This window comes from Oncorhynchus kisutch, unplaced genomic scaffold (genome assembly GCF_002021735.2).
Source record: "Oncorhynchus kisutch isolate 150728-3 unplaced genomic scaffold, Okis_V2 Okis06b-Okis10b_hom, whole genome shotgun sequence".
In the NCBI taxonomy this organism is placed as follows: domain Eukaryota; kingdom Metazoa; phylum Chordata; class Actinopteri; order Salmoniformes; family Salmonidae; genus Oncorhynchus; species Oncorhynchus kisutch.
This window is the reverse complement of record NW_022261983.1, coordinates 13,864,157-13,874,156: the sequence shown is the minus strand read 5'-3', so window position 1 is coordinate 13,874,156 and position 10,000 is coordinate 13,864,157. Positions and strand designations below refer to the sequence as shown.

Genomic DNA, 10,000 nt, shown 5'->3' with positions numbered 1-10,000 from the left:
GTCCCTAGTGTCTGCTCTGATGAACTAGCCCTGGTGAGTCCCTAGTGTCTGCTCTGATGAACTAGCCCTTGTGAGTCCCTAGTGTCTGCTCTGATGAACTATCCCTGGTGAGTCCCTAGTGTCTGCTCTGATGAACTATCCCTGGTGAGTCCCTAGTGTCTGCACAGGCAAACTAGTCCTGGTGAGTCCCCTAGTGTCTGCTCTGATGAACTAGCCCTTGTGAGTCCCTAGTGTCTGGTCTGATGAACTAGCCCTTGTGAGTCCCTAGTGTCTGCTCTGATGAACTATCCCTGGTGAGTCCCTAGTGTCTGCTCAGACAAACTATCCCTGGTGAGTCCCTAGTGTCTCTGCTCTGATGAACTATCCCTGGTGAGTCCCTAGTGTCTGCTCAGACAAACTATCCCTGGTGAGTCCCTAGTGTCTCTGCTCTGATGAACTAGCCCTGGTGAGTGCCTAGTGTCTGCTCTGATGAACTATCTATATATCTATCTATCTATCTATCTATCTATCTATCTATCTATCTATCTATCTATCTATCTATCTATCTATCTATCTATCTATCTATCTATCTATCTATCTATCTATCTATCTATCTATCTATCTATCTATCTATCTATCTATCTATCTATCTATCTATCTATCTATCTATCTATCTATCTATCTATCCACCACCATATACTCCCCTGTATCTCTCCATTCCACCACCATATACTCCCCCTGTATCTCTCTCTCTCCATTCCACCAGCATATACTCCCCCTGTATCTCTCTCTCTCTCCATTCCACCACCATATACTCCCCCTGTATCTATCTCTCTCCATTCCACCACCATATACTCCCCCTGTATCTCTCTCCATTCTACCACCATATACTCCCCCTGTATCTCTCTCCATTCTACCACCATATACTCCCCCTGTATCTCTCTCCATTCCACCACCATATACTCCCCCTGTATCTCTCCATTCCACCACCATATACTCCCCCTGTATCTCTCTCTCTCCATTCCACCACCATATACTCCCCCTGTATCTCTCTCTCTCCATTCTAACCAACCATATACTCCCCTTGTATCTCTCTCTCTCCATTCTACCACCATATACTCCCCCTGTATCTCTCTCTCTCCATTATACCACCATATACTCCCCCTGTATCTCTCTCTCTCCATTCTACCACCATATACTCCCCCCTGTATCTCTCTCCATTCCACCACCATATACTCCCCCTGTATCTCTCTCCATTCTACCACCATATACTCCCCCTGTATCTCTCTCCATTCCACCACCATATACTCCCCCTGTATCTCTCTCCATTCCACCACCATATACTCCCCCTGTATCTCTCTCTCTCCATTCTACCACCATATACTCCCCTGTATCTCTCTCCATTCTACCACCATATACTCCCCCTGTATCTCTCTCCATTCCACCACCATATACTCCCCCTGTATCTCTCTCCATTCCACCACCATATACTCCCCCCTGTTCTCTCTCTCTCCATTCCACCACCATATACTCCCCCTGTATCTCTCTCTCTCCATTCTACCACCATATACTCCCCCCTGTATCTCTCTCCATTCTACCACCATATACTCCCCCTGTATCTCTCTCCATTCCACCACCATATACTCCCCCTGTATCTCTCTCCATTCTACCACCATATACTCCCCCTGTATCTCTCTCCATTACACCACCATATACTCCCCCTGTATCTCTCTCCATTCCACCACCATATACTCCCCCTGTATCTCTCTCTCTCCATTCCACCACCATATACTCCCCCTGTATCTCTCTCCATTCCACCACCATATACTCCCCCTGTATCTCTCTCTCTCCATTCCACCACCATATACTCCCCCTGTATCTCTCTCCATTCCACCACCATATACTCCCCCTGTATCTCTCTCCATTCCACCACCATATACTCCCCCTGTATCTCTCTCTCTCCATTCCACCACCATATACTCCCCCTGTATCTCTCTCTCTCCATTCCACCACCATATACTCCCCCTGTATCTCTCTCTCTCCATTCCACCACCATATACTCCCCCTGTATCTCTCTCCATTCCACCATCATATACTCTCCCTTGTATCTCTCTCCATTCCACCACCATATACTCTCCCTGTATCTCTCTCCATTCCACCACCATATACTCCCTTGTATCTCTCTCCATTCCACCACCATATACTCTCCCTGTATCTCTCTCATTCCACCACCATATACTCCCCTTGTATCTCTCTCCATTCCACCACCATATACTCTCCCTGTATCTCTCTCCATTCCACCACCATATACTCTCCCTGTATCTCTCTCCATTACACCACCATATACTCCCCCTCTCTCTCTCCATTCCACCACCATATACTCCCCCTGTATCTCTCCATTCTACCACCATATACTCCCCCTGTATCTCTCCATTCTACCACCATATACTCTCCCTGTATCTCTCTCCATTACACCACCATATACTCCCCTTGTATCTCTCTCCATTCCACCACCATATACTCCCCTTGTATCTCTCTCCATTACACCACCATATACTCCCCTTGTATCTCTCTCCATTCCACCACCATATACTCCCCCTGTATCTCTCCATTCCACCACCATATACTCTCCCTGTATCTCTCTCCATTACACCACCATATACTCCCCCTCTCTCTCTCCATTCCACCACCATATACTCCCCCTGTATCTCTCCATTCTACCACCATATACTCCCCCTGTATCTCCCATTCCACCACCATATACTCCCCCTGTATCTCTCTCCATTCTACCACCATATACTCCCCCTGTATCTCTCTCCATTCCACCACCATATACTCCCCCTGTATCTCTCTCTCCATTCCACCACCATATACTCCCCCTGTATCTCTCTCTCTCCATTCCACCACCATATACTCCCCCTGTATCTCTCTCTCTCCATTCCACCACCATATACTCCCCCTGTGTCTCTCTCCATTCCACCACCATATACTCCCCCTGTATCTCTCTCTCCATTCCACCACCATATACTCCCCCTGTATCTCTCTCTCTCCATTCCACCACCATATACTCCCCCTGTATCTCTCTCTCTCCATTCTACCACCATATACTCCCCCTGTATCTCTCTCCATTCTACCACCATATACTCCCCCTGTATCTCTCTCCATTCTACCACCATATACTCCCCCTGTATCTCTCTCCATTCCACCACCATATACTCCCCCTGTATCTCTCTCCATTCCACCACCATATATACTCCCCCTGTATCTCTCTTCCATTCTACCACCATATACTCCCCCTGTATCTCTCTCCATTCTACCACCATATACTCCCCCTGTATCTCTCTCCATTCTACCACCATATACTCTCCTTGTATCTCTCCATTCCACCACCATATACTCCCCCTGTATCTCTCTCCATTCCACCACCATATACTCCCCCTGTATCTCTCTCTCTTCCATTCCACCACCATATACTCCCCCTGTATCTCTCTCTCTCCATTCCACCAACCATATACTCCCCCTGTATCTCTCTCTCTCCATTCCACCACCATATACTCCCCCTGTTATCTCTCTCCATTCCACCACCATATACTCCCCCTGTATCTCTCTCCATTCTACCACCATATACTCCCCCTGTATCTCTCTCTCTCCATTGCACCACCATATTGCTCCCCTGTATCTCTCTCTTCTCCATTCCACCACCATATACCTCCCCCTGTATCTCTCTCTCTCCATTCCACCATATACTCTCCCTGTATCTCTCTCCATTCCACCACCATATACTCCCCCTGTATCTCTCTCTCTCCATTCCACCACCATACTACTCCCCCTGTATCTCTCTCCATTCCACCACCATATACTCCCCCTGTATCTCTCTCTCTCCATTCCACCACCATATACTCCCCTGTAATCTCTCTCCATTCCACCACCATATACTGCCCCCCTGTATCTCTCTCTCTCTCCATTCCACCACCATATACTCCTCCCTGTATCTCTCTCTCTCCATTCCACCACCATATACTCCCCCTGTATCTCTCTCTCTCTCCATTCCACCACCATATACTCCCCCTGTATCTCTCCATTCACCACCATATACTCCCCCTGTATCTATCTCTCTCCATTCCACCACCATATACTCCCCCTGTATCTCTCTCCATTCCACCACCATATACTCCCCTTGTATCTCTCCATTCCACCACCATATACTCTCCCTGTATCTCTCTCCATTACACCACCATATACTCTCCCTTGTATCTCTCTCCATTCTACCACCATATACTCCCCCTGTATCTCTCTCTCTCCATTATACCACCATATACTCCCCCTGTATCTCTCTCTCTCCATTCTACCACCATATACTCCCCCTGTATCTCTCTCCATTCCACCACCATATACTCCCCCTGTATCTCTCTCCATTCTACCACCATATACTCCCCCTGTATCTCTCTCCATTCCACCACCATATACTCCCCTGTATCTCTCTCCATTCCACCACCATATATCTCCCCCTGTATCTCTCTCTCTCCATTCTACCACCATATACTCCCCCTGTATCTCTCTCCATTCTACACCATATACTCCCCTGTATTCTCTCTCCATTCCACCACCATATACTCCCCCTGTATCTCTCTCCATTCCACCACCATATACTCCCCCTGTATCTCTCTCTCTCCATTCCACCACCATATACTCCCCCTGTATCTCTCTCTCTCCATTCTACCACCATATACTCCCCCTGTATCTCTCTCCATTCTACCACCATATACTCCCCCTGTATCTCTCTCCATTCCACCACCATATACTCCCCTGTATCTCTCTCCATTCTACCACCATATACTCCCCTGTATCTCTCTCCATTCCACCACCATATACTCCCCTGTATCTCTCTCCATTCCACCACCATATACTCCCCCTGTATCTCTCTCTCTCCATTCCACCACCATATACTCCCCCTGTATCTCTCTCCATTCTACCACCATATACTCCCCCTGTATCTCTCTCTCTCCATTCCACCACCATATACTCCCCCTGTATCTCTCTCCATTCCACCACCATATACTCCCCCTGTATCTCTCTCCATTCCACCACCATATACTCCCCCTGTATCTCTCTCTCTCCATTCCACCACCATATACTCCCCCTGTATCTCTCTCTCTCCATTCCACCACCATATACTCCCCCTGTATCTCTCTCTCTCCATGTCCACCACCATACTACTCCCCCTGTATCTCTCTCCATTCCACCATCATATACTCTCCCTTGTATCTCTCTCCATTCCACCACCATATACTCTCCTCTGTATCTCTCTCCATTCCACCACCAATACTCCCCTTGTATCTCTCTCCATTCCACCACCATATACTCTCCCTGTATCTCTCTCCATTCCACCACCATATACTCCCTTGTATCTCTCTCCATTCCACCACCATATACTCCCCTGTATCTCTCTCCATTCCACCACCATATATACTCCCTGTATCTCTCTCCATTACACCACCATATACTCCCCCTCTCTCTCTCCATTCCACCACCATATACTCCCCCTGTATCTCTCCATTCTACCACCATATACTCCCCCTGTATCTCTCCATTCTACCACCATATCTCTCCCTGTATCTCTCTCCATTACACCACCATATACCTCCCCTTGTATCTCTCTCCATTCCACCACCATATACTCCCCTTGTATCTCTCTCCATTACATTACCCACCATATACTTCCCCTGTGTATCTCTCTCCATTCCCACCACCATAACTCCCCCTGTATCTCTCCATTCCACCACCAATACTCTCCCTGTATCTCTCTCCCATTACACCACCATATACTCCCCCTCTCTCTCTCCAATGTCCACCACCATATACTTCCCCCCCTGTATCTTCTCCATTCTGAACCACCATATACTCCCCCTGTATCTCTCCATTCCACCCACCATATACTCCCCCTGTATCTCTCTCCATTCTACCACCATATACTCCCCTGTATCTCTCTCCATTCCACCACCATATACTCCCCCTGTATCTCTCTCTCCATTCCACCACCATATACTCCCCTGTATCTCTCTCTCTCCATTCCACCACCATATACTCCCCCTGTATCTCTCTCTCTCCATTCCACCACCATATACTCCCCCTGTGTCTCTCTCCATTCCACCACCATATACTCCCCTGTATCTCTCTCTCCATTCCCACCACCATATACTCCCCCGTGATCTCTCTCTCTCCATTCCAGCCACCCATATACTCCCCCTGTATCTCTCTCTCTCCATTCTACCCACCATATACTCCCCCTGTATCTCTCTTCCATTCTAACCACCATATACTCCCCCTGTATCTCTCTCCATTCTACCACCATATACTCCCCCTGTATCTCTCTCCATTCACCCCATCACCATATACTCCCCCTGTATCTCTCTCCCATTCCACCACCATATACTCCCCCTGTATCTCTCTCCATTCTACCACCATATACTCCCCCTGTATCTCTCTCCATTCTACCACCATATACTCCCCCTGTATCTCTCTCCATTCTACCACCATATACTCTCCTTGTATCTCTCCATTCCACCACCATATACTCCCCCTGTATCTCTCTCCATTCCACCACCACTATACTCCCCCTGTATCTCTCTCTCTCCATTCCACCACCATATACTCCCCTGTATCTCTCTCTCTCCATTCCACCACCATATACTCCCCCTGTATCTCTCTCTCTCCATTCCACCACCATATACTCCCCCCCTGTATCTCTCTCCATTCCACCACCATATACTCCCCCTGTATCTCTCTCCATTCTACCACCATATACTCCCCCTGTATCTCTCTCTCTCCATTGCACCACCATATACTCCCCCTGTATCTCTCTCTCTCCATTCCACCACCATATACTCCCCCTGTATCTCTCCTCTCCATTCCACCACCATATACTCTCCCTGTATCTCTCTCCATTCCACCACCATATACTCCCCCTGTATCTCTCTCTCTCCATTCCACCACCATATACTCCCCCTGTATCTCTCTCCATTCCACCACCATATACTCCCCTGTATCTCTCTCTCTCCATTCCACCACCATATACTCCCCCTGTACCTCTCTCTCCCATTCCACCACCATATACTCCCCCTGTATCTCTCTCTCTCCATTCCACCACCATATACTCCCCCTGTATCTCTCCATTCCACCACCATATACTCCCCCTGTATCTATCTCTCTCCATTTCACCACCATATACTCCCCCTGTATCTCTCTCCATTCCACCACCATATACTCCCCTTGTATCTCTCCATTCCACCACCATATACTCTCCCTGTATCTCTCTCCATTACACCACCATATACTCTCCCTTGTATCTCTCTCCAATTCCACCACCATATACTCTCCCTGTATCTCTCTCCATTCCACCACCATATACTCCCCTTGTATCTCTCTCCATTCCACCACCATATACTCTCCCTGTATCTCTCTCCATTCCACCACCATATACTCCCCTTGTATCTCTCTCCATTCCACCACCATATACTCTCCCTGTATCTCTCTCCATTCCACCACCATATACTCTCCCTGTATCTCTCTCCATTACACCACCATATACTCCCCCTCTCTCTCCATTCCACCACCATATACTCCCCCTGTATCTCTCCATTCTACCACCATATACTCCCCCTGTATCTCTCCATTCTACCACCATATACTCTCCCTGTATCTCTCTCCATTACACCACCATATACTCCCCTTGTATCTCTCTCCATTCCACCACCATATACTCCCCTTGTATCTCTCTCCATTCCACCACCATATACTCCCCTTGTATCTCTCTCCATTCCACCACCATATACTCCCCCTGTATCTCTCCATTCCACCACCATATACTCTCCCTGTATCTCTCTCCATTACACCACCATATACTCCCCCTCTCTCTCTCCATTCCACCACCATATACTCCCCCTGTATCTCTCCATTCTACCACCATCTACTCCCCCTGTATCTCTCCATTCCACCACCATATACTCCCCCTGTATCTCTCTCCATTCTACCACCATATACTCCCCTGTATCTCTCTCCATTCCACCACCATATACTCCCCCTGTATCTCTCTCTCCATTCCACCACCATATACTCCCCCTGTATCTCTCTCTCTCCATTCCACCACCATATACTCCCCCTGTATCTCTCTCTCTCCATTCCACCACCATATACTCCCCCTGTGTCTCTCTCCATTCCACCACCATATACTCCCCCTGTATCTCTCTCTCCATTCCACCACCATATACTCCCCCTGTATCTCTCTCTCTCCATTCCACCACCATATACTCCCCCTGTATCTCTCTCTCTCCATTCTACCACCATATACTCCCCCTGTATCTCTCTCCATTCTACCACCATATACTCCCCCTGTATCTCTCTCCATTCTACCACCATATACTCCCCCTGTATCTCTCTCCATTCCACCACCATATACTCCCCCTGTATCTCTCTCCATTCCACCACCATATACTCCCCCTGTATCTCTCTCCATTCTACCACCATATACTCCCCCTGTATCTCTCTCCATTCTACCACCATATACTCCCCCTGTATCTCTCTCCATTCTACCACCATATACTCTCCTTGTATCTCTCCATTCCACCACCATATACTCCCCCTGTATCTCTCTCCATTCCACCACCATATACTCCCCCTGTATCTCTCTCTCTCCATTCCACCACCATATACTCCCCCTGTATCTCTCTCTCTCCATTCCACCACCATATACTCCCCCTGTATCTCTCTCTCTCCATTCCACCACCATATACTCCCCCTGTATCTCTCTCCATTCCACCACCATATACTCCCCCTGTATCTCTCTCCATTCTACCACCATATACTCCCCCTGTATCTCTCTCTCTCCATTGCACCACCATATACTCCCCCTGTATCTCTCTCTCTCCATTCCACCACCATATACTCCCCCTGTATCTCTCTCTCTCCATTCCACCACCATATACTCTCCCTGTATCTCTCTCCATTCCACCACCATATACTCCCCCTGTATCTCTCTCCATTCCACCACCATATACTCCCCCTGTATCTCTCTCTCTCCATTCTACCACCATATACTCCCCCTCTCTCTCTCCATTCCACCACCATATACTCCCCCTGTATCTCTCTCCATTCCACCACCATATACTCCCCCTGTATCTCTCTCCATTCCACCACCATATACTCCCCCTCTCTCTCTGTGTGCCGGTAGTTTTGTCACGACGTCCTCCGCAGTTGTTTAGCAGTGATTTTAATCTAATCTTAATCTCACTCAGTCTGTGACTGACCCTAATCTAGCACAGTCTCATTAATGGGATTAGGCCCTGGCTGTGGCTCTAGTCCCTGCTCCCTGGCTCTAGTCCCTGCTCCCTGGCTCTAGTCCCTGCTCCCTGGCTCTAGTCCCTGCTCCCTGGCTCTAGTCCCTGCTCCCTGGCTCTAGTCCCTGCTCCCTGGCTCTGGTCCCTGCTCCCTGCTCCCTGGCTCTAGTCCCTGCTCCCTGGCTCTAGTCCCTTCACCCTGGCTCTAGTCCCTTCTCCCTGGCTCTAGTCCCTGCTCCCTGGCTCTGGTCCCTGCTCCCTGGCTCTAGTCCCTGCTCCCTGGCTCTAGTCCCTGCTCCTTGGCTCTAGTCCCTGCTCCCTGGCTCTGGTCCCTGCTCCCTGGCTCTGGTCCCTGCTCCCTGGCTCTAGTCCCTGCTCCCTGGCTCTAGTCCCTGCTCCTTGGCTCTAGTCCCTGCTCGTTGGCTCTGGTCCCTGCTCCCTGGCTCTAGTCCCTGCTCCCTGGCTCTAGTCCCTAACTGTGGTGACAGAGACAGGGTTAGTTTGGGTTGAATAACACACAGACACAATGCTCTACAGCTGTGGTGACATGTGACAGAGACAGGGTTAGTTTTGGTTGAATAACACACAGACACAATGCCCTACAGCTTTACTGTCACTGGTTAACTGTGGTGACATGTGACAGGGTTAGTTTGGGTTGAATAACACAGACACAATGCCCTACAGCTTTA

At 48.9% G+C, this 10,000-nt stretch overlaps 1 protein-coding gene across 7 annotated transcripts in view; it reads left to right on the top strand.

Moving 5' to 3' along the window:
- Positions 1 to 10,000, top strand: part of LOC116359994 (syntaxin-binding protein 4) — a 142,080-nt gene that overhangs the window by 115,349 nt on the left and 16,731 nt on the right. The gene's annotated exons all lie outside the window — the stretch shown is intronic.